Source organism: Crinia signifera, chromosome 3 (genome assembly GCF_055691185.1).
Source record: "Crinia signifera chromosome 3, ASM5569118v1, whole genome shotgun sequence".
NCBI lineage: Eukaryota > Metazoa > Chordata > Amphibia > Anura > Myobatrachidae > Crinia > Crinia signifera.
The window spans coordinates 181,141,952-181,168,484 of NC_139219.1; the positions used below are offsets into that span (position 1 = coordinate 181,141,952).

At 42.7% G+C, this 26,533-nt stretch overlaps 1 protein-coding gene across 3 annotated transcripts in view; it reads right to left on the bottom strand.

Moving 5' to 3' along the window:
- The window catches only part of FUT9 (fucosyltransferase 9), a 142,494-nt gene that overhangs the window by 34,333 nt on the left and 81,628 nt on the right, over positions 1-26,533 (bottom strand). For 2 of the 3 annotated variants that reach the window (XM_083177025.1, XM_083177024.1), the window contains exon 2: positions 14,024-14,164. The exons of the other annotated variant lie outside the window; for it this stretch is intronic. The gene's annotated coding sequence lies outside the window, so the exon portion shown is untranslated. The remainder of the gene's footprint in view (positions 1-14,023; positions 14,165-26,533) is intronic. 3 annotated transcript variants of the gene reach the window in all.

Here is a 26,533-nt window from a genome sequence, read left to right on the forward strand (position 1 = left end):
ATGTTTTCAACCAATAAATGTTTATCCAACCTTATTTTAAATGTATTTATAGTGTCTTCCAACACCACTTCTCCAGGAAGAGAGTTCCAAAGTTAAACTTCTTCTGACACCATGTTTTGTTCATATGTTTGTAAATCCAGTCATAAGGACACAGAGACATGTGAGTTCACTGCTATGCTGTTTTATTCTATCCAACTCCAGACACACTGCCTCAGTTCCACCCACTTCCCAGCATTCCCCTGGTCCTAGGGAAAATCAACGAAGATTCAGGCTTACACATATTAGTAAGGGAGTGTCTACAAATATTAAGCATTCTAATACACTAACATCACAGGGTTCACCTGGCAGGCGGATGCGGAGAGGGGAGCAGTGGTGTGGGGATTACACTGTGATGGGACCAGGGCCGACACATAATGGCAAAGCAGAGGCGTGTCCTATCAATGCAGCAGGCTGGCCCCTGCCTCCTGCTACACAGTACTAGCGCTGCCTCTGCACACTTTTATTTAATACAAAAAAACCACTTCCTCATCAATGGGAAAGAAGTGCTGGTATGCCATTCCGCCGCATTCTTGCCCACTTCGACCACTGGTGATTGTAAGGGGAAAATAAAAATATGAAGGAAAATAATAAAATGTGAAAAAAAAAGGAAAATAAGTATAGGGACTGAAAAAAAACATATTTCTTGAAAGTAATCCTAAATAAAGTAAAATTGCATGCAGTAAAAAGAAACATTAACATTTATAGTATTTGTGCACTAAACTACAGAAAGGGAAGACTTGCTGGTGGAAATAGAAGTAATTCTGACCTTTGAAAGATATTATTCCCAGTATTGTTTCCAAAACAACATCAAATAAATATGATGTTGAGTAATAACTCATATGTACTACAAATGACTTGTCTATCTCAGGAGGTATGCGAGATAGTTAAATCACCTGGCCCAGATATCAGACATTAGCCTATTCTGAAGCAGTTAAACTCAATAATACCATAAATATAGCACTATATTTTATGTTTATGGACTTTGCTATGACAGGTTTATTAACATATGACTTGGGTAAAAAAGATTGTCAAAAATATTATATATATATATATATATATATATATATATATATATATATATATTTCAAAGAGCAATCGCACCCACTGACAATATGTTTAAGGAGACCGTGCTGGGTAAAGAAAATGTAGAGGTAGATTCCTTAATGTAATCCAGAAGGACTCCAGAAGGACCCGCACCAAACATTTTTTTTCCCGGTTGCACCTCCCCTAAACCTCATAACAGAAAATCTGCTATTTATTCAGCCCAGCTCGCATCAAAGGTAGAGCACATAGGGCACAGCATTATACACCCAACAGGCAGATACATGAGATATACATTACTGGCTCCTCATAGCCAGTAATGTATATCTCATGTATCTGCCTGTTGGGTGTATAATGCTGTGCCCTATGTGCTCTACCTTTGATGCGAGCTGGGCTGAATAAATATACTACATGCATTTGAATTGAATTGAGTACCTCCATTTGATTGGTGCGGGTCCTTCTGGAGTCCTTCTGGATTACATTAAGGAATCTACCTCTATATATATATATATATATATATATATATATATATATTTGTACTGACCCTCGCTCAATACTTCTAGCACAAAAAATGTTTCTTTTCTGAACAGATATAAAATCTATATCATCCTTCCCCTTCAACAATTAATAGCAGATTTTCTGTTATGAGGTTTAGGGGAGGTGCAACCGGGAAAAAAAATGTAGTAATAGATTAAATGGAATAAACAATATTCAAAAAAGGAAAAAGAGAGGATTCAGCAAATTACAGACCTGTGAGCTTAACATCAATAGTGGGTAAAATATTTAAAGGATTTTTAAGGGATGGTATCCAAGAATATTTAGACCTTCATAGTTTATTCAATATTAACCAGCATGGGTTGGTGAAAAATCGTTCATGCCAAACTAATTTACTCGGTTTCTATGAGGAGGTTAGCAAAAACCTTGATAATGGAAACGCTATAGATGTGATTTTCCTAGATTTTGCTAAAGCTTTTGACACAGTACCACATAAGAGGTTGATAAATAAAATGGAGGACCTGGGATTAGGGGCAAATATATGTAGATGGACAGGGAACTGTCTGTGTAATAGAGAACAAAGAGTGGTTGTGAACGGTGCCGTATCAAATATGATAACAGTACTAAGTGGAGTGCCACAGGGTTCAGTTCTAGAGACCATTTTATTTAACATCTTTATTAACGATATTGGGATGGGGTTACTCAGCAATGTATCCATCTTTGCAGATGACACAAAACTGAGCAGTTATTAAATCATCAGAAGATGTCGCCACACTTCAGAATGATCTTGACATTCTAGACGAGTGTGCAAAAAAATGGAAGATGAGGTTCAATGTGGATAAATGCAAGGTTATGCACATTTGGAGACATAACCAGTAATTATAACCTAAGTGGGGAGGCATTGGGTAATTCAGTACTTGACATGGATCTAGGAGTCCAAATAGACAACAAACTGGGGTGCAGTGCTCAATGTAATATAGGAACAAAAAAGGCCAACAGAATTCTAGCATGTATTGAATTGGGCATGGAAACTAGGGACTCAAAAGAAATGATGCAACTGTACAATGCTTTGGTTAGACCTCACCTCGAGTATGGAGTACAATTCTGGGCCCCACACTATAAAAAGGACATCATAGAACTAGAAAAAAATCTAAAGAAAAGCAACAAAACTTATTAGGGGAATGGAGAATTTAAGCTATAAAGAGAGATTAAGCAATTTGGGTCTATTTACACTTGACAAGGATCTAGGAGTCCAAATAGACAACAAACTGGGGTGCAGTGCTCAATGTAATATAGGAACAAAAAAGGCCAACAGAATTCTAGCATGTATTGAAAGGGGCATGGAAACTAGGGACTCAAAAGAAATGATGCAACTGTACAATGCTTTGGTTAGACCTCACCTCGAGTATGGAGTACAATTCTGGGCCCCACACTATAAAAAGGACATCATAGAACTAGAAAAAAATCTAAAGAAAAGCAACAAAACTTATTAGGGGAATGGAGAATTTAAGCTATAAAGAGAGATTAAGCAATTTGGGTCTATTTACACTTGAGAAGAGACGCTTAAGGGGGGACATGCTCAACATGTAGAAATATTCCAATATAAGGAACTGTCAAACACCCTATTTTCTGCTAGACAGGAATCTAGGACACGAGGGCATGAGTTTAGATTAGAAGAAAAAAGATTTTGTTAATCTAGAAGAAAAAAATTCTTTATGGTCAGAGCAGTCAAACTTTGGAACTCTCTTCCTGGAGAAGTGGTGTCGGCAGACACAATTAATACATTTAAAATAAGGTTGGATAAACATTTATTGGTTAAAAACATCCATTGGTACAAATAAGAAACATAATATGTCTTTAAAATATTAGAACATACTATACAACAAGAGATAAACTATTATAAACCTAGGTTGAACTAGATGTACGCAAGTCTTTATTCAGCTTTATCTACTATGTAACTGAGGCCCTTATTCTGGTTGGTGCGGTCGAGCCGCATATGCGGCTCCGACCGCACCAGACGAATCCCCGCCTACAAGACGGATCGGCACGGCCGTCCGTACACGGACGGCTGCCGATCCGCATGAAAATGGCGGGGCGTACGCCTCCACCATGTTGGGAGCTGCCCCCTGCATTCGATGGTCGATGACCATCGAAGGCAGGACCGCACGCTCCCCCCGCTCACGCAAGCTTAGAGCACACGGACAATCGTCCGTGTGAAAGCTTGTATTGGGGCGGGCAGCTGACATCCGGCGATGTCAGCTTTCCGCCCCCATCACTGGCGTCATAGCCTCATTACCATGCATACGCCCCGCGTTTGCATGGGAACGCCCATGAAACGCTGGGCGTATACATAGGGTAATGAGGCTATTAAGCCCCTCACACCCCTATACGCCCCCTTTGCGGCGTCTAAATTTTTTACTCGGCGAATTCCCCTGCACATGCGCAGAGTGACCTCTGCGCATGTGCAGAGTGTAAACATCGGCGGTACGGCCGCACGCGGGCCGTACCGCTCAGATCAAAATAAGGGCCTATGTAACTATGTAACAAGTATTTGGACTAAGTCTTAATTGACTGACCTAAATTTATTGTGTACACTGCAGCTGGGGCAGATGTAACGTGTAGAGAGAATTCGATTTTGGTGAGTTATTTTGTTTCTGTGCAGGGAAAATACTGGCTGCTTTATTTTTACACTACAATACAAATCTCACTTTGAAGAAAAACCCCACCCAAATCTAATTCTATCTGCACATGTTACATCTGCTACACCTGCAGTGCACATGGTTTTGTCCATTTGAGAAGGAATTTGCCTTTGCGAGTGAACCAGAACAAGGCACAAACTCCTTTGAAAAATATTTGGCTTCATAAGTATCGTATACTTATATATGTTTTGAATGTTAGCAAATCTGTACAAAGATTTCTGCGCTAAAAATAAGGGAAATAGTGCATTAAAAAAAAAAAGGTTTCATTATTCCTAAGTTAAAGTATATTGAGTGTATTGTATTTTACGTATAATAATTAATCAATCAGATCAATCAGGCCTAGGCTGTTTTTATTTTAAATCTAAATATACAGTTCCATACTGTGCATAACTATTGGCTTCCAGCGGACACCAGGAAAATGGTGTCATGGATATCTATTAGCATGAGAACAAAGGCAGAATGCTGTTAATATCTGTTGAAGGAAGGATGATAACAGTATTGATTTTTAGACTTACACAAAGACCTAACAGAGTTTTCCTATTAGAAATCCAGATGAGGTGTTATTGAATTTCACATGAAACATGGTCAAAAACGACAGATCTTTAATTTTCAATTTTAATTGGCAAACTGAAACACTGTAACATTTATCCAATAGTCCACGTCAGGCTTTTCCATTCAAATACAATGGTTTTAATTTTTTACTTTGTAGATTGCATAATGATCAAAACTATCATTATATCACTATTAACAGCATGTATTGATGACCACATCATTGCACTATACATGGGTCTCCCATTTTATCTACATTATATGATTTACTATGAAAGGCTTAGAGCCTCGGTAGCAGTGAGATTCAGTGGCTGCAAAGCCAATGTCAATGTACTATTAAACGTTATTCCTGCTGTCAACTAAATTAGTGAAAATATACAAGTTGTTGGCGGCTAGTTGTGCTTGTTTGCAGTGGTGGTTTTTACCTATGGGCTGCAGCGCTGCAGCCCCCCCCCCCCAGGTAAAATCCGCCACTGTTCTCTGCCTATGAAGCCAGATGCAATCTGTGAGACTGCACTGGTTTCAATGTGACTGGCAGTGGCGGTCCCATTGGGAGGTGTTCCCTCCCTACGGGATGCCTCTCTGTGCACAAATGCGGGGCAGCCCCGAAAATGGGTTCCGTGTATGCGCAGTACCACGGACGACACTGCACATGCACGCGGACTCGGGAGCATGATTAATCCCAGGGAGGCATGCGTTGGCATTGTGCAGGGGACCAGCAGCAGCGGGGAGCACAGCGGTGGCAGTGTCAGTGGAGGGGGCTCGCATCGCGGCAGCCCCCCTCCTCCACAAGGGTAAGAGCCTCCACTGCTTGTTTGTGTTTTTAAATGCGCTACATGGATAATCCAGACAGGATTACCTGGATGTAAGGCAGCCCAGTGATTAGGTAAATGACGCCTGCCGCATGACCGAACGTCTGCCTCCTACCGTGTGAATTCCCGCATATGAATGTTAGGGGATGTGTACACTTACACATCCCCTCGCATGTGGATGAATGGAGAAGAAACCATTCAATGGTTGTTGACCATCGAATGATTTCTGAAGCCTTCGTTCTGAATTCCCGAATTCGGGGCAAGCGCTGACGTCATGTGACATCAGCCGCCCGCCCTGAATCGGCATTGTCACACCTGCATTCCCCCTCTGCGCTGTGATGTTGTCAGACTGTGTGCAGGTGTGTGAACATTACCTGAAGCTCCTATTCTTCTTTGGACTCTGTCTGCCTGCGATCAGTCTGCTTCACTCGCCTGCAATTCGGAGGGCTGAGGGACAGAAGGACCCCCGGAAGGCAATACCCCAAAACAACCACACACCACTGTCACCACACGTGAGGGCAGTGATCAAAAGGTTTTATTGTACAGCCAAGATAATCACGGATCACTGCTGTCAACAAGGTATGTGATGCAATAACAGTAATGACAGTTGGTAGTAAATGTCAAAATATTTAAAGAATATGCCGCCTATATGGTATTGTGTGCGATGGGGTCCCTGTGACACAATAGACCTCAATCCACACAATACACTATGCAATAATGAGGGTGAACTAACTCAAACAACCGTTGTAATGAATGACAAAAGGTTCCTAGCGAATTGTAATAAGGATATCATGTGCGATGGGGCAACTATAGCACTACAGCCCGCAATTCACACAGTATGCTGCACCACAATTGTCATTAAACAATCATCTCACATTACAAACGATTTCAACAGTCATTAAAAAGATATGCAATGCCATTTACAGAAATGACAGTTAATGCAAGATAATGGGTTCAATAGAATGATAAATGCAAGTGTCCTGGCTTAAAATATCTCAACTGCGCAGTTCACTAACTATATTAGTTGCCTTTTTGGCCTAGGTGCACTGTACTGTTTGTTGATAAAAGAATCTATAGTCCACAACTGGCAACCGGCTCTTAAAGTAATATCCTGCACTTTGGCACAGCCAATTCTGAATGTAACTCACTGAAAGGCTCCAATAGGTGATCCAGTGGCCTTTTGTTTCACTAGCTTGAAGATAAACCCCTGTTCCTGTCTTTATTTAGCAGGGCCAAGTAGATGAAATGTTCCAGAGAGGCCAAAACTAGGTATACTAGGTTTACTTAACAATGGTAGTGCAACAGTGCAAGGGGAGGGACAGTCTGCAGTGACTCAGAGGTGTAGTTTCTCTATACAAGCAGCTCCTAATGAATCTGAGGGATCACCCAGGTGATAGGGTGTAGTTGCAGCTGGGAGCTTTGGGAAAGGATGAGGGACAAGTGGACTGACAAGGGCTGGTGGGTTTTAAGCAATGGCGAACAGAAGGCTGGGTTGTGGTGAGGGTACCTGTGAGGGTACCTGTAATTCCGCACCAGATGCCGGCTCCTACCAGTCACAACTCCACGCTGAGCTGGGCCTGTAGTGGCTTGCTGGTGCGCGCAGGATTTCAGGATCTCTTGTTATGCTGGGCCGTCTCTGCCCTGGCAGCACCTCTCTGGAACGCTGCCTGCACTTCTCCTCTCACTTCTCTCGGCTGCCGCCTGCTATCAATCACCGCCCGGGTCTCACTGCTGCCGGGCCGGGTGCTGTCACGCTGGTCAATGGAAGCTGAGGCGTCAGGGTCCCTGCTCTCCTCTCACTCTCCCCTCAGCACACTGGGGTAGCGGTACACTTGGTCATCCTTTGCCGGATCTGGTGTTCGGCCCTCTCTCTCTCCACGCCTCTCCTCTCTGTCCCAGGCTGCACACCCTGCTCTCTATCACGGGACTTCTTTCTCCTCACGCTCAGCAGGCTCCACCTTCTCCTCTTCCCGCACTTCAACTACCAATCCCTGTCGGGTCCTGGCGTCCTGCTATCCCAGAACCTTGGGTAAGTGCTGGGTCCTAGTGTCCTGTGGGTAATGAGTGCTGCTGCGGGGTGGTTGCCTAACAACCCCCCAAGGCCCGTGTTTCAGGCCACCATATTGGATAAGTGCAGCCCTGGCCATCTGAGGTTTTGTGACACAAAGGGGTACCCCAATTGCAGGGTACCACCAGGGCCGGATTATAATGGCGGCACAGAGGGTCAGTACCCCTGCCCCCCTCTATCTAGGGGCCCCCTGTGGTTGGCATGTATTTTTCCCCCCAAAAAAATATTTTTATTTTTTTAGCTAATGGTTTTGTGCATGGGAGTGGGATAGTGCTGCAGCTTCACCTATCTGCCAATGTGACAATGATTAATTGTGCTGAGCATCAGGATTCAAGGCACACTGTCTGCACAAGTGTGCAATGCATTACTGGGAGTTGACAAGGTCCCATAACACTTTGCGCAAGAGGTCAGAGGCTGAGAGGCTTGTGCTGAGCTCTGCTTGGTGGAGCTCATCATATGCTTCTCAGGCCCATGAAGGATAGCAGCAGCAGCTGCCTTGTCATGTGAGGGTTTTTAATCAGAGGCAGAGCTGAGCTGTTAGGGCTCCTATAGAGTAAGAGTAAGGTACAGACGGACAGACAGAGGCTTTTCATGTGGTATTTTATATATATATATATATATATATATACTGTATATATATATATATTAACCCCCCGCCCCCCTCCAGTTGACCATTGACCAAGTTCATAACTGTGTTTTGACAATGTAACATTCTCTCATGCAGTTTTCGGCCAGTAATGACAAGTAGGAGGGGGCCCCATTTCTAAAGTGCCCCGGGCCCCCCGAAGGCTTAATCCGGCTCTGGGTACCACACCGCCCCATGCCCTCACATTCTGGAGCGAATAGCTTGGCGAGTGTGAAACTCGACAAAGCCGTTCACTCACAGAGTTTTTGCATGCGCATATGTAGGTATGCACATGCACAGACCCCAAACATCGGGGAAAGGGCCGAATTTGGACCCGAACAAACGGGTCTGAATCAGACCCTTAATTTAGTCAGTGCCTAGATCAGGCATTCCCAACCACTGTCCTCAAGGCACACCAACAGTGCAGGTTTTAGTGATATCCAGGCTTGAGCACAGGTGACTTAATTAGTACCTGAGTAATTCTGATTAAACCATCTGTGCTGAAGCCTGGATATCACTAAAACCTGCACTGTTGGTGTGCCTTGAGGACCGTGGTTGGCAATGCCTGGCCTAGATGCTTTTGATTTCAAATCCGCAATTGCCAAGTGCAACAGTCGAGGTCAGTAAAACAAAATAAAAGCTGTAAGTTCATAGTAACATAGAAGAGTAGTACTCTGTACAATCACAATATTTAATGCCTTATTTACCAGCCCGTCAAAATGACAGAACAACATAGCAACATAATGCCAGGGCTGGCTACTATGTTTGGCCAAAGGGAGCAAAATTTGACTTGCTCCATTGGTTTCCAGCTAGTGGCCAATGGCACATAAAACTCTTGACTTCCCCCCGAGGTTAGGAGCAGTGTTAGCCTTTTATAATATATGATAATATTAATTCAAGTATTTTTTTAAAGTATTTTTAGAAGGTATAATTATTGTGTTTCCTTTGTTTTTGTGTCTTTTTAGAGCACTGGATATACAGAAAGCCAATTAGAAGACAATTTGTAAGAAAATAAAAAATGATCTTCAACATACAAAAAAGAGGAGGTATTTAAACTTGTATAATTGAACAATGTGACACATGTATCTTACCTTATGTCCAAGCAAATTATTGACAAAGGTAAGTTCCATTAACCAATGATATCACATTTGTTTATGTTAATAGTAAACATGACTTACAGGGATAGATTTATTAAGCACGGTGAAGTGATAAAGTGTCTGGTCTTTATCTCGGCCAATCAGCTCCTGTTATTTTTCAAACCAAGCCTGTAACTTCATAGTTAGGAGCTGATTGGCCGGTGATAAAGTACCAGCCACATTATCACTTCACTGAGCTTAATAAATCTGCCCCACAGTTCTTAACCACAATTGACATTGCTGTTCCATAACTTACATATACTTTAGTGTAAAGTCTTATCTTCGACCATTAACTTACATTTTATTTGATCTTATGATACACGAACAATGTAATAGAACTATGGCAATTATATAGACAAATATATTGTCCTAGTAACCTTAATGTTTTTATCTTAGGTTGCATATAAAATGTGGTCTATACGTCTGGATTTTTTCAGTTTATTTAGTGTTTTATTTATTATTAAATTAATCATTTTAATACTGGATCATAATATGATGATTTGATCTCAATTGGCAGTAGATTATATCTTTTGTATATTTGGTACAAATAAATGGTTACTTATGAAAATAGCCGTGGTACATACTGTATGCTAATCCCAAGAAGGTCAGCAGGAGATGTGCATCTAAGAAGAACATCAAGCTAAGATAAATTGAATACAAGAGATAGCTCCTTCTCGATAATGTATTCAGAGCTCTTTCTTCATCTCTGCTGTAAGATTATGTAAATAGCACTGAAGCTCATAACACGGCTGGCAGCAACAAATTAGATAAAATCATATTTTTCATATTCAACTCAACCAACATTTAAGCACACTGAAGAAAAAAGCAAGTTTTGAGATAACTGACATGCTACTGTAATTACAGATACACATTCGCATGGATACACGCATGTGCCCACTCACAATCTCACAATTTTACACATTCTGTATTCACACTACACAGATTGAGTGTGATGACCAGTCTACCTGGAAAAAAAAAGAAATTATATATATATATATATATATATATATATATATATATATATATATATATATATATATATATATATATATATATATGTACAGGGCTATTTTTCAGCAGGCTCCAGCAGGAACTGAGGCCCTTATTCTAGTTCACTCTTTCTGACAAAATATTTCTTAGATGGACATAACCATGTGCACTGCAGGTGAGGCAGGTGTAAAACCCCACCCAAATCTAATTATCTCTGCACAAGTAACACCTGCCTCACCTGCAGTGCACATGGTTTTGTCCATCTAAGAAATATTTTGTCAGAAAGAGTGAACTAGAATAAGGGCCTCAGTTCCTGCTGGAGCCTACTGAAAAATAGCCCTGTATATATATATATATATATATATATATATATATATATATATATATATATATATATATATATATGTATATATATATATATATATATATATATATATATATTGACATAGAATGTTCATGGACTGCATTTAATTTACTGTACTGTACTGATTTGTAACTTTAGTTGAATAACCTTAATAATTTGTGTCAACTAATCTGCCAAGGCAAACCCCCAAGAGAAAACAAAAGAAAGAAGATCACTTAATTCCATGCATGTCTACTCTGGATTCTCTGGAAGACTACTAAATGGTTGGTGCTGGTGATCCTCCCTACTACTAATACCCCTTTTACACCAGAGGTTGGACCGGGGATATTGCTGCTCCAGTCCGTGGCGGGGCACAGTGTAAATGGGCTGAAAAAAATAACGCGGGTGCTGTTCCCCGGGTATCTGACCCGGCAAATGTTCAGGGTCGGACACGGGGCTTATCCGGGGCTCAGGGTGGTGTAAATGGTCATTATCTGGGTTATTTGGCGGGGAGAAGGCCGCGAAGAGCTGATTGGTGCTTCTGCGGCTCTGGCAGATGATGTCATCTGCCGGAAACCAGCACAGGGCAAATGACAGCGCATGGAGCATCGCAGCAGCAGCAGAAACAGCGTTACCATCCTGTTTTCAGCCTGTACCCTACACTATAGCAACAGTCTGTGCTGGAAGCACTCTCCCCAGTGTGTTTGTAGCCTCATCTGCAGCAACACACGCTGGCTGTAATGCAGTGTGTCTAACAATATCACCCTCAGCCTGACTATTTGCCATCTTTGCTGCAATGCTGGGAGCAGACCCCATTCACTCCCTTTTCCCTTTCTTGTGACCTCATCTCAAACAGCCCAAAAGGTCAGTTTTTAATGACACCAGCAAGGAAAGACAGGGCTGATCCGTTTTCAGTGTAGAAGGACATTACACGGGAATAACCCAGATTGAAGTGCAGTGTAAATGGGGTCTGAGGCAGGGCATGCCTGGCCAATTTCCTGTGTTCAATTTCCCAGGTCCTACCTGGCATTAAGGTGTAAAAGTGGTACTAGTGAAGTGTCAGGGCAGGGAGGATCATGCATCGAATCGCAGGTCTATAAAAAAAGGGGGGAAAAGATAATATGATGCAATTCTACTAGAAATGCTAATTGTGGCCCCACCCTGTCTTCACATAGACCCGTACAGTCCTGTATCAGTGACATCTGCACTCAAGGGTTCTCTTGGAAAGGAGGCAGGTAAAGTTATCAAAAATGTATACTTCACAAACATTTTTAAGGTATTTTAGAGAAATGGAAACTCAGGCCGGCATCCCACACAGCTGCAGAACTCAGAGGCTATTACATTTGGCCACAGCACTCTAGCACCAGCACAAGACATATTGGGCGAGATGTACTAAGCTAGAAAAGTGATAAAATGGGGAGTAATAAACCACCAACCAATCAGCTCCTACGTGTCATTTCTCAAACACAGTCTGTAACAAAGCAGTTAGCAGCTGATCAGCTGGCACTTTATTACTCTCCATTGTATCACTTTTCAATGAGCTGCCAGGTCCCGTGAACTCTGCAATTACTATCTGCCTTTTTTTGCAACTTCTTATCCGCGAATGTGTCTTAGTTGCAGTGCAACTGCTATATATGGAAGCCAGAAACTGTGCTGATTCATTTGATATGAAACACTCTGGGGGTATTCAATCTCCCGCAGCCATCTCCCGACTGGGAGATGGCTGCGGGGCCCTATTCAATGCTGTCTTCCCCGACACCATTTAACAGGGGAGCATGGCAGAATGAGCCTGAGTTCACAAGCAGTCGGGCTCGTTCTGCCGAGAAAGGCCGGGAAGTGAAGAGCTCCCGGCTGCAGCTCGCCTCTTCTCGGCTGCAGCTCGCGGCCACGCCCCCTTTTTGTCCCCCTGCAGGCAGGACATTGAATCCTTTCTGCTTTTTCTCAGTTGAGCAGACCGAGAATGGGACAGGGTCAAGGCTGTCGGGCCAGCTCGACAGCCGTGGCCCAAGATTGAATACCATACCTGTGTAGGACAGATTTATTAAGCTCAGTGAAGTGATAAAGTGTCTGGTTTTTATCACCAGCCAATCAGCTCCTAACTGACAGTTTATCACTTCACTGATCTTAATAAATCTGCCCCCAAGTCTGTGTATAAAGCCCAATGGAACTTGGCATTCTAAAAAGCCACAGTTGCAGTTTTCTAGTGCTCCATATAAGCACTCCATAGCCACACACACATACTGTATAATGTACAAGTGTCACATATAGAATTAGTCAACACAGGTGCAATTATGGATAAAAAGATGAAAAAAAGATGGTAGGCACTAGCTGAATTGCACAGGACCTGTCACTCCCCAAGTAGGGCTGTTTGGCACAACTACAGCCATAATGTATAAGGACACATCTGTATATGGCATAAATATACAGTAGAAGTACTGTAGTGCTTTCTTTTATACCCTCCTAGGGAGAAAAAAGGACAGATTGCTAATAAATAATGTCCCACTCTCAGTCAATAGAGATGTGATTGCCATTACATATTATACAGTGATATTGTTATTTTACAGTGGTTTTCAGCACACTGTCAAATTGCTGTCTCAGAGACTCCAGGCTCTAGATTTCATTTGACCACACCTCAGCATAAAATCAATGCCGTCACAAAGACAGAGTTTATTTATATAATGTTGAATAACCCATAGTTTCTGATAGTTCTATATCATATTAACAATAACTTTTGCTTCACATTCAAATCTGATCTCAGAGGGAATTCTGAGTCAATCCGAATTCCGGCAAAAGTTTATTATTTATTTATTGTGTCTTATATAGCGCACACATATTCCGCAGTGCTTTACAGAGAATATTTGAACAATCACATCAGTCCCTGCCGCAGTGGAGCTTACAATCTATATTCCCTACCACATGTACAGTACACACACACACATCATTCTAGGGTTTATTTTGTTGATAACCAATTAACCTACCAGTATATTTTCGGATTGTGGTAGGAAACTGGAGTACCCGGACGAATCCCACGCAAGCACGGGGAGAATATACAAACTCCACACAGTTAGAGCCACAGTGGGAACTGAACCCATGACCTCAGCGCTGCAAGGCAATAATGCTAACCATTACACTATCCGTGCTGCCCAAGTTGGTAAGTTATAATTTAATAATTTATTTTTATATACGGTAATACATTATTAATAGTGCCCATGTTAAGATAAATTACCTTCACTTTTTTCCTTATTTCTGAGTCATCTGTTTAATGAATCTCAATTGCACAATGAAGATTTCAGGTTGTTTGGTCTCTGAAGCTTGCAGAACAGGTTGACATTTCCATGGATAAATTAGAGTCCACACTCATATGTGTCTAAAAAAACAATAAAACATTAATTGAAATACCAAAAAATTTGTAAAAATTAAGTATAACTCATTCTTTAAGAAATGTATTCAGTGTTCTCACGTGTCCATAGAAAACATAGCAGCATGACAATAACATAATTTAAGGTTAAGTAATATTTTCCGTTGCTACCTATACCATTGATAAAAATTTTTACAAGGTAGCTGCAGTTTGTCTTTGACACTTTACACGGACAGCTGAGTGTCCACAAAAAATGCAGCAAACTGAAATCTGAAATGAGAAAAATGTTACAGCATATGGCATTGTACAGATTAAGAACAACGGAGAATCTTAATACTGTGCTTCATTCATTACATTAAAAGCTGGCACATAAATTAAATACACACCTTCTTTTTATAGAACACAATTTACCGCTTTTAATACTACAATATTCCCTGCCGCATTTTCAAAGTATTTTTCTAAAGCACAAAACATGATCAGAGGCACAGTACAAAATTTACTTTCACAGTGCCAGTCACCCCTGTGCCCTGTGCCCTTAATGCGTGGAACTGATGCATTAATAGCAGAGTTGTGGAGTGGTGTACAGTCATTTCCAATCTGCAAAGGGACTGGATATTACACTAGCTCAAGAATGGCAAAGATTGAGTTGTACTTTGCAGATAAGCTCATTTCTTTTCTCCAAGGCAAAACAAATATAGACAGTACTGATGTCCTCTCACTCTCTTTATTCATTTAAGTTATACACTAAGATACATTTAGCAAATTTGGGCCTAATTCAGACTGGATCACAAAGCACATTTTTTTTCTCGAATGGACAAAACCATGCTGCACTGCAGGTGGGGCAGATGCAACATGTGCAGAGGGAGTTACGGGGTATACATTGTGCAATTTCCTTGCTATTTCATCACAATGTAATCGACTTGGGATTAGATTGTATGGCAAGGTAAACGCATTCAATTTGAACTATATAGCGCAGATCTGTACTATATAGTCTTGCCTGCACAGTCTATTTTTCTATTCGATTTTGATGCAGTGGGGCCACGAATTGGGATCCAATTGAAATCCAATTGAAATCGAATGCATTTGATTTCAATTTTCGTTCAATTATGTAAGCAAAATGGAACCACACACATCGAACCCTGTGTAGGGGGCATTAGATTGAGTGAGGTAAAAAGCTAAGTGTCAGTGTAAAAATAAAGTAGCCAGTATTCACCCTGCACAGAAACAAAAAACTCCCCCAAATTTTACTGGTTTTTGTCTATTAGAGAAAAAATGTACTGCATTATCTATTAGACTCTATATTAGAAAAGAAGGAAATATTTAATTTAAGGATAGGGTTGGTGAGAGAATGGGAGGGGGTTGAATTATATATTTTTTCTTTTGCACAGTGCAGTTGTGCCACTGATATTCACTGGATTCAGAGTAGCAGAATCATTTGCAAATGAGGCAGGGCCGGACTGGGACCAGAAATCGGCCCTGGCATTTTGAAAACACAGGCCCACCTGTAGCGGTACCCAGCGGAAAGGGGGGGGGGGGTGACCTGATGGAAAGGAGGCGTGGCATCACAAAAAGGAGACATTACACATTATGGAACACACCATAATGCCCATTACACATTATGGCACACAACATTATGCCCATTACACATTATGAAACACTGTTATGCCCATTACACATTATAGAACACACCGTTATGCCCATTACACATTATGGAACACACCATTATGCCATTACACATTATGGAACACACCATTATGCCCATTACACATTATGAAACACACCGTTATGCATTGCCGCACACTGTATTGCCCATTATATATTACGCCACACACCGTAATGCTCATTACATATTACGCTACACACCATAATGCCCATTACACCTCACTCTGTGATGCCCGTTACACGTTGTGCCTCACACTGTGATGTCCATTATATATTGCGCCTCACACTGTGATGCCCATTACGCATTACACCTCACACCATGATGTCCCTTACACATTATGACCATGATGCCCATTACGCCTCACACATGATGCCCATTACACATTACGCCTCACACCATGATGCCCATTACACATTATGCCATAATGCCCATTACACATTATTCCACAGGCCATAATTCCCATTACATATTATACCACACACTGTAATGGCTATTACATATGATGCCCCATAAGTGTCGGTGTGGGCCCCTCACGCTGTACACCCTTCACCCATTTAAGACTACTCACCTCATCATCGGTCCGGCAGAGCAGTGGTAAAGATCACTGGGAAAATGGCTATATTCACATTACACAGAATGTAGTAACCCATAATCACAATACACAGCATGTAGTGACCAATATTCGCACTTAGTGACCGATATTCACATTACACACTGCGTAGTGACCCATCCATATCATGCAGCGCGCAGTGACCCATATTCACATTATACAGTGCGCAGTGACCAATATTCGCATGTAGTGACCCATATTCACATTACACAAAGCGTAGTGACCCATATTCACATTACACAGCACATAGGGCCTTATTCTGGTCGATGCGGTCCGTTACGAATTCTTTCGGAGTGCGCTTTTTAGCCATCTGCGCATGCGTAGGCAACGCTATGCGCATGTGCCACGCATGGTCTCCGTACTCATTCTCACTAATACCGTACAGAAATGTCCACCGAATTGAATCTGGAAATATGGGCGTTTTTGGGCGTCAATCGGACTTACACAAGGGCGTGGTTTCAAAGTGGGAAAAACTGGGCGTAAATATGGGCGTACACGAGGTAGTGCATTAACTGTGGTAGGCGTGCATTCGGACAGCACTCCGACTGCAAACGAACCAACACGCATGAAATATGCGGTCTTCATAAGCAAGTTTCACTTTGCGGAGACCACTTGTTCTTGTGCTAGGCATTCGGTTCGCCCAATTAGTATGCCCGCACCTGAAACACTGTCAGCTGAACACAATACAATCCACTCCTCTACTCTCTTGTGAAGCCACCTGCTGTGTTCCCAATGATTCTGCTGAGGCAGAAGATGGCCCAGCTGTAGATGGCCCAGCTGTAGATGGCTCAGCAGCCTGGTCACCTCCCAATGGCATCTCTGGTGAGGTGCACATTGGTGATGGAGTCCAGCTGAGCTAGGAGGAGCTGATGCTCTTGTTCTCCCTCTGATTGTGAACCAGACATGTTTGCAGCATACATAAAACCTAGGTAAAGGGGTAACAATGAATGAATAGCACTTCACATGATGTAAGGGTTAATCTAAAGAGGTACTAATGTGTTTAAGTATCAATTAGGATTTAATTGATGACAATTACAAACAATCCATTTTTTATGAGGTTGCCTAATTGCATAAGTGTGTCATGTGTCAGATGTATGACTTCAGATAACAGTCGTGAGTTTTGCGGACATACCCCGCATCGGTGCGTACGGCCAGCTTCCCGTCCGTTCTGACGCTGTAAGACCGTGCAGAATCTTTGTGTGGCCACCGCACACGCACGGTTTGGATGTAGTCTGAAAACACACCCTCTTCTTAGAGAGTGAGTCCGTCCGAATGCGGAGGACCTGTGGGCGTTTGTTCTTACAATGTCCGCACAGTGTGGCGTTCGGTCAGCTCCGAATGAATTCGGAACGGACCGCACCAACCAGAATAACCTCCATAGTGACCAATATTCGCACATAGTGACCCATAGTCATATTACACAGTGCGTAGTGACCCCTATTCACATTACACAGTGCATAGTGACCCATTTTCACATTATACAGCGCATAGTGACTAATATTCGCACGTAGTGACCCATATTTACATTACACAGCGTGTAGTGACCCATATTCACATTACACAGCACATAGTGACCAATATTCGCACATAGAGACCCATAGTCATATTACACAGTGCGTAGTGACCCCTATTCACATTGCACAGTGCATAGTGACCCATTTTCACATTATACAGCGCATAGTGACTAATATTCGCACGTAGTGACCCATATTTACATTACACAGCGTGTAGTGACCCATATTCACATTACACAGTGCATAGTGACTAATATTAGCACATAGTGACCCATAATCACATTGCACAGTGCATAGTAACTAATATTCACACATAGTGACCCATAGTTATATTACACAGTGCATAGTGACCAATATTCACATTACACAGCGCAAAGGGCCTTATTTTGGTTCATTCTTTCTGACAAAATCCTTCTTAGATGGACAAAACCATGTGCACTGCAGGGGGGGCAGATGTAACATGTGCAGAGAGAATTAGATTTGGGTGAGTAATTTTGTTTCTGTGCAGGGAAAATACTGACTGCTTTATTTTTACACTGCAATATAGATCTCACTTTGAAGTAAAACCCCACCCAAATCTAATTCTCTCTGCACAAGTAACACCTGTCCCACCTGCAGTGCACATGGTTTTGCCCATCTAAGAAGGATTTTTTCAGAAAGAATGAACCAAAATAAGGCCCAAAGTGACTAATATTAGCACATACTGACCCATATTCACATTACACAGGGGTTCGGCAGGCGATGTTCCACTTGCTAAGCAGCAAAACATTGCTGCTTAGTGAGCGATCTTGAATCAGGCCCCCTGTTCCCCTTACTACATTCTCACACACAGCCCACTCCCTCACAATATATGTCACACACACTTACTCAATGGTCCCCAGTCTCCGACTGCACACATTACCTTCAGGCTTCAGCCAGGAGCCAGCCTGTGAGCCTGCCACAGAACAGTAGGCAGGGCTGCAGCTGCACTAGTCCACCCCAGAACAGGAAAAGGCAGGGACCACGCCTAATCACGGAGCCCCTGTGGCCACGCCCCCTTTTGAAAACTGGACTCATGCTGACTGCTGAAGGAGCACAGCCAGGCCAGCCCTGTGCAGGTACTGCTAGCCGGCCGGGAGAGGGGCACTGCCACTGCCGGTCATTAGGATGTGCTGCAGTTGTGGGCGCGCCTATGTTTGCAAGCCCGGCCGCTCAGCTCATCCCGCCAGCACAGTGCTGTCACTGTCCACTCAGCTCCCCCATTCGCGCCACGTAATGACATCATGATGCAGGCGCGTCATGACGTAAATATGCAAATTACATGGGCGTTCAGCACAGTGTGGCAGCAGTGCTAACAGTTTAGAAAAATTAATGGACAAAATCAGCCCACAAGGCCATTGGCCCTTCTGGCATTTGCCAGAAGAGCCAGATGCAAGGGAAAGATTTATAAATTTCCTAAATGCGCCACCTAGTGGGGTACAGCTCTAATGACACCAAGAGAAACTTTCACCAAAGTTTAGGATACAGGAAAAACAATAAAGGTGTCACCCTGAGCGATCCCACATATACAAGAAAATGTACTCTTTTTCCTATATATGGAGAAGGTTTCGTGGATAAGTCCAGATCATATTCTGAAAAACTCAGAAAAAAAACAAAAAATAGTGCAGACGGTATGGTCACCATAAATATTTAGAATTTTGTCATCCCACTCACATAGATGTAGATTTTATATAGGCACAAAAGGGACACTGAGGTCCTGCATAGATCCCTCTGACACTGATGGTGAGGTTCAGGGGTTGCCTAGAACTCAAAAGGTAGATATAGTGCAACACTGTATAGGTAAAGATATATACTTTTATTCCAGGTTTACACTCACATTTAAAAATAAAAAAAGGCATATAACACCACGGCGGGTGTATCACAAACAGGAGGTGGATATCAGCCAGGGATAATACTTGCTGCTAGCTTGTTCTGGGGATGCCGGCTACTCCAAGACAGCAGATGATAAAAGACAGTCAAGCAGGATCCAAAGCTTCTTCAACAGGGTCCAGTTAGGTGGTGTTTTTTTTAGCTTAAACGCATTTTTGGACCTATCTGGTCCTTCTTTAGAAGCTCCAGATGGCCAATCCGGCCCTGAAAGGAGGCCATATTTATACAGATAATTTGCACCTGATATAGGCCCTTATTCTGATCGGTGCGGCCCGATCAGAATATGCGGCCACGACCGTGCAGGCGAATCCCCGCCTTCCATACGGATCGCCACCTCCGTCCGTACGCGGATATGTGGCGGTCCGCATGAAAGTGGACGGGGATATGCCTCCTCCGTCTTGGGAGCAGCCCCTGCATTCGATGGTCGCCGAACATCGAATGCAGGGCCGCACGCTCCACTAGGTCCCGCCACCCAAGACCCGTCCGTGTGAAATCATGTATGGGGGCGGGCAGCTGACATCCGGCGATGTCAGATGCCCGCCCCCTACACACGCGTCACGGCTTCATTACCATGCATACGCCCCGCGTTTGCATGGGAACGCCCATGAAACGCGGGGCGTATGCATAGGGTAATGAGGCTAAGTAGCCCCTCACGCCCCCTGTGCGGCGTGTAAAGAATACGTGCGGCGAAATCGCCTGCACATGCGCAGAGTGACCTCTGCACATGCGCAGACGATAACCATCAGCGGGACGACCGCACGCGGAGAAATCCGCACCGATCAGAATAAGGCCCATAGTTTGGATGGTGTGACCAATTATGTGTGTAAAGTATAGATGCCACTTTTCTGGTTGCCTCATATGGCAGGGGCAGCAAAATTGGCTCTGATGGGTGTGGGAACGTTTCTAAACATAAGTGGCAGTACGGGGTGTGATGGAGCAAAATGGGTTCATGAAGGGGATGTGGCTATGGCTTGTGTCATTGCAATGCCGAGATTACTGGTATTGTACAGTGGGGGTATGGCTGTGATGACATGATTCAGCACAAATCGTGTCAATCACTGGGTGAGCTCACTTTCTCCATCTTCAGGAGATTCCCATTTTTTTCAGGGGTCCGGGAGCGCAACACCCGTTCATGTTGTATGCAAATAAGGGGATGTTTCAGTCCTTGCAGAACTTTCTATCGGCATTAGCATAAAGACACAAATGCACACTGTGGACGTGTTTTTTCAGACACACAATTTGTTTTGCAAATAATCTCAACCACATTCTCTTAACGAGTTTTCGGTTTTGAGCTTATTGTTTTTACTTATGAAGGAAATCATGATTGTGTTCCAGTTAAAAAAGTGCTCTGTAACCTTGAAGATGCCATTATACTGCTGGTGACTAAAGCATTAATATCATATTGTAAAATCACTGAGCTTTTGATTCATCACACACTGTCAGGAGTACATCAAATTCATTTCAGCTCCAGAACTCCATTTATTAAATAAATGGCACTTATTGTTTAAGAATAATACAATCATCAACCTATAGCATTGGAGGAACAAACACTTAAATGTAATTATCAAAAAATTCTATAACTATATTTATTGGTATTGTAATAATGACAGATATACACTAATATAGGGTAGCAGTGGACATTTATTCATGTACCGCAAATTATTCAATACATAAATTCATACTAAATACAGTATAGTGTCCTTAAATAATATGCAGTCATTTGCCAACAGATGTCTGAGCAGACCAACCAATGTTATATTAACCAACCACAATTCTAATAAAATAAATCCCCATTACTTTTGAAAAATTGTGAATTTTTATGTTGCAGAAAGCGGTCAATCCACTTTGACAGATATGAACAATGTAAAGAGCTGTTTGACATCATACACGGTACAATGGTGCTGTCCGATGCGATGCACGCTCCCCTGGCAGGGGCGGATTTAGGGAGGAGGGAGCCCCTAGGCACAACAATAATGTTTACTAAGTAGGACAGTTTACAGGGGCAGTATCTGCATGTCCTATCATTTACACTCTATTTAAGATGGAATATAGTACAGTACAGTGGATATTTTGCAGTTATTGGTACATTTTGGGCTGACAGTAATATCACAGGCATCCAAGTGCCGCCCCCAAACATGTGCCGCCCCTAGGCCGGTGCCTCACGTGCCTAATGGGAAATTCGGCTCTGTCCCCTGGGCATCCCATCGCACAGAACACCTTTTATTATTAGGTACTGCTTGGCAGTGGCACTCAGTGGCACGCGTCAGTGCACCAACAGTATGGAATTATTTTTTACAGTCCCACACAGCACAAGTATTATTTTTTTATTAAATTAGATATAGCAGCCTAGTATGTACTTGTACTACTAGGTAGGTACACTTAGGCAGTAACAATGCCAGTGGCAACAGTGGACTGAGTAAATAATACTGGCAACCTCTATTCACAGTATTCAGTGCAGGCAGCACCAGTGGACTATATATAATTCAATTAATTAAGTATTAATAATATAGCAGCCTAGTAGGTAGAGAAAATAAACTACTAGGTAGGTAGGCAGGCAGGCAGGCAGGCAGGCAGTAGCACTGCCAGTGGTCACCACAAAAGGTAGTTATATTACACACCACCAGTAGCTTTATGCAGTGCACCAGCAGAATTTATAATAATTAATTTTATTATTAGGTACTGCTTGGCAGTGGCACTCAGTGGCACACGTCAGTGCACCAGCAGCATGGGATTCTTTTTTACAGTCCCACACAGCACAAGTATTATTTTATTTTTAATTAAATTAGATATAGCAGCCTAGTATGTACTAAGTAGGTACACTAGGTAGGCAGTAACACTGCCAGTGGCAACAGTGGACTGAGTAAATAATACTGGCAGATTCAGTGCAGGCAGCACCAGTGGACTATATATAATATAATTAATTATTCATATAATATATAGCACAGCACCAGACGTAAGCCCCAGCACAGAGGAGACAGTAGTACTACAAGTACACAGTTAGACTACACAGCAGCACTGAGAGACAGCCCCAGCGAATAAAAAATATTGCGTTCAAGGTCAAGCTCAAGCTCAAGTTTTTTTTTGTATAATCATTTTTTATTGAGTTTCAAAGAAAAGAAAACATGGGAAGCATGTGTTGAGACATATGAACAGCCAACAAATCTCGACGCAGCGAGATGAACAATTATTTCCTCTAAATAAAGACTTTTTCGCTGATAGTAGCTTCCTCAAACATTATTACAGAAACAATAACATGAGTTAAACTGAGGAGATTGCATTGCGGCTATTCGGTACAGTTAATAGAATGAAATCTATGGGGCAACTACAAGTGGGGATGGGGGGGGGGGGACAAAGAGAGGGAAGGGAGGAGTGGGGTTGACCTTTCCCCAACGTGGTGCTGTCATTGCTTTTTACGCTAGTGTGGTTTAGGATTAATCCAGGTATTTTATTTAAAAAAAGAGGGCCTTGTATTCCTGTGAGGATTTATACTCCATCCAGGGGAGCCATGTGGCTGCAAATTCGGAGTGCTTATCTACTGATGAGAGCAAAACGTTCTCCATAGACATATAATATTCGATTTTTGTAAACCAAGATTTGCGTGTGGGTGCGATTATGGATTTCCATAAAGCTGGTATACTTGCTCTTGCCGCATTACCAAGATGTCTGATCAAAGAAGTTCTATAAGAGGAGAGGGGTGTGGTGGAGAGGTTCATTAACCAGAAGGCGGGAGTCGCGGGGACAGGGGTGTGGAGAATTTTCTGTGAGGTCTCCATAACATCAGTCCAGAAGGGTGTGATTAGCGGGCAATCCCACCATATGTGTATGAGGGAGCCAGTGGACTTCTTGCATCTCCAGCAGGTTGCTGGAGTGCTTGGGTTCATGATGTGTAAAATGGAAGGGTGTCTGTACCATCTCATAACTAATTAGTATTGTGTTTCTCTGGTTTGAATGCATATAGAGCTAGTGTGGGCCTTTATGAAAATTGATTCCCATTCCTTATCAGATATATTTAGGTTAAGATCCCTTTCCCACGCCCGGGTGAATGATGAGGTGGTGTCACTGTTTAGGTCTTGAAGAAGTTTGTATAGCAATGAGATTGTGTGGGTGGTGTCACAGGTGGATATACAGAGTCTTTCAAACGCGGTCAGTTCGTGGGATGAAGAGGGTATTCTAGAACCTGTTTGTATGAAGTGTCTGACCTGTAGGAATTTCCAGAAGTCCCTCGATGGGACATTCCATTTTGTTTGTAAGTCGGAAAAGGCGCGCATGCTTGAGCCCAACATCATCTGGCCTACTCTAAAGAGTCCTTCTAGGGCCCAATGAGAAAAGTCTTGTGTCTTAGACCGGGTTGAAAGTCCGGGTTGTATAAAAATGAAGTTAGTGGGCCAAAGTCGGAAGAGATGAGTGGGTTTCGGCGTAGAAGTTTCCAAGTGTTTAGTGTGGGGGGAATGGTTGGGTGAGAGGGGGGCGGTTTTGGGAGTGCGGGAAGCCAGGGAAATATTTTGGGGTATTGGCTCACACAAACTCCTTCGAGTTCTACCCATTGCTTACTTTTACGATTCCTGGTCCAGTCCAGTACTCTATTTAAGTGAATAGCATAATAGTACTTCTTAATATCTGGCAAACGGAACCCCCCCTTTTCGGTACTTCTCGTTAGGACCTCTCGTTTAATTCTGGGTTTCTTGTGTTGCCAAATAAATTGTTGGGTCAGGGTCCGAATAGAGTTAAACCATATGTCTGGGACGGAGATTGGTAGGGTTTGGAGTATATAAAGTAGCTTGGGTAGGGAATTCATTTTGGTGACATTTATTCTCCCCAGCCAAGATAATTGTTTGTTGTGCCATCTGCTATAGTCTGCACGGAGGGATCTGAGAAGGGGTTGGTAGTTTAATGTGTATAGTCGGGTTAAGTCGCTGGGTAGTTTGATACCTAGGTATGTAATGTGGGAGGATTGCCATGTGAATGGGAAAGAGTTTTTGAGCTGGGGGACTGACATGGGGGGAATTGAGATGTTAAGAATGCTGGACTTGGACATGTTGACTTTAAAATTGGAGAGGGAACCAAAACGCTCTAATTCCTGCATAAAGTGAGGAAGTGATGCTGCTGGTTGTGTGATGATCGCCAATAGATCGTCCGCAAATAATGCTAGTTTGTAATCTGTCTCTCCAACTCGTATGCCAGAAATGTTTGTGTTGGCTCTTATAGCTCTGGCCAGTGCCTTTGTCCCCAATCCGATGTACTCCAGCACAGACCGCATAAAGTCCCAGCATACCCTATCAAACGCCTTCTCGGCATCCGTAGAGATAAGAATGGTGGGGATGTTATGGCGAGAGGCTAGGTGTATTAAATTTAGTACCTTGGTGGTATTATCCTTTGCCTCGCGGCCCGGTACAAATCCCACCTGGTCAGCTCAAGCTCAAGTTTAAGCCCCAGCAGCAGCACCAACACACCCTCTCCCAACCCACTACTAGACTGGAGTGAAGATGGCGGGCACAGCAGCCGCTATTTAAAGCCTCGCGAAATCCGGCGCCCGGAGATGACGTTCTGACCACGCGGACGGACCCGAGTCAGGCGGGAATTTCCGAGCGGAGCTCGGAACGGGCTCGGAATGATGACGTCCGTGGGGGCTCGGATCTCTGGAATCCGAGTCTGCACATCTCTAGTTTATTGTACATTGTGATCTTTAAACAATAACAACAGTGGAATGGAATATATAAATAACTAGAAAGAGTCAAATACAATATCCATACTGACCATATTGCAATATAGGAATGTCTCTGATACTTAATTATAATTTTAGGAAAATTTAAGATTTTTGAATATTTATGGTTATGTGGAAATTACAATGAATTGTGTTGGGAACAGCATTTCCAACCAATTAAATTCAAATCAGTGATTTAAGGCCCTTATTCAGATCTTATCGTAGTACAAATTTCTTCTCAAAATGGGCAAAACCATGTGCACCGCAGGAGGGGAAGATGCAACATGTATAAAGAGAGTGAAATTTGGGGGAGTTATTTGGTTTATGTGCCGGGTAAATACTGTCTGCATTATTTTCACACTGCAATTTAGATTTCAGTTTCAACACACCCCACCCAAATGTAACTCTCTGCACATCTACCCCACCAATGGTTTTGCCCATTTTGAGAACAACTTTGTACTTCAGATCTGAATAAGGGCCTAAATCCATAGCATAAGTTCAAAACATAACAAAAATACAAGTATCATTTAAAAGTACTGCACAAGAAGTCTTCAGCAGAGGCTCGCAAATTGGATGACAAAATCAATTATTTATGGTCAGTGTGATAGGAAAAAACAGTGATGGTGGCTGCTTATTATGAAATACTGTATGTGGACAAACAAAAGTCAAAATTGTCCATCGCCACATAACTTACCCTAAGCATAACAGGTACCGTATTTGCCAGCGTATAAGACGACTGGGCGTATAAGACGACCCCCCAACATTTCCACTCAAAATATAGAGTTTGTTATATAAGTGCACCTGGCGTATAAGACGACCCTCCCACTTGGAGGCATGTTTTTCAGGAGAAAAAAGTAGTCTTTTACGCCAGCAAATACAGTAAGTCATAATTAATTAATATTTTTATGTTTATTGAATCTCTCAAGGTAAAACTTTTGGCCTAGGGTTGCAACCCCCCCCCCCCCCATGCTGGTACTCTAGG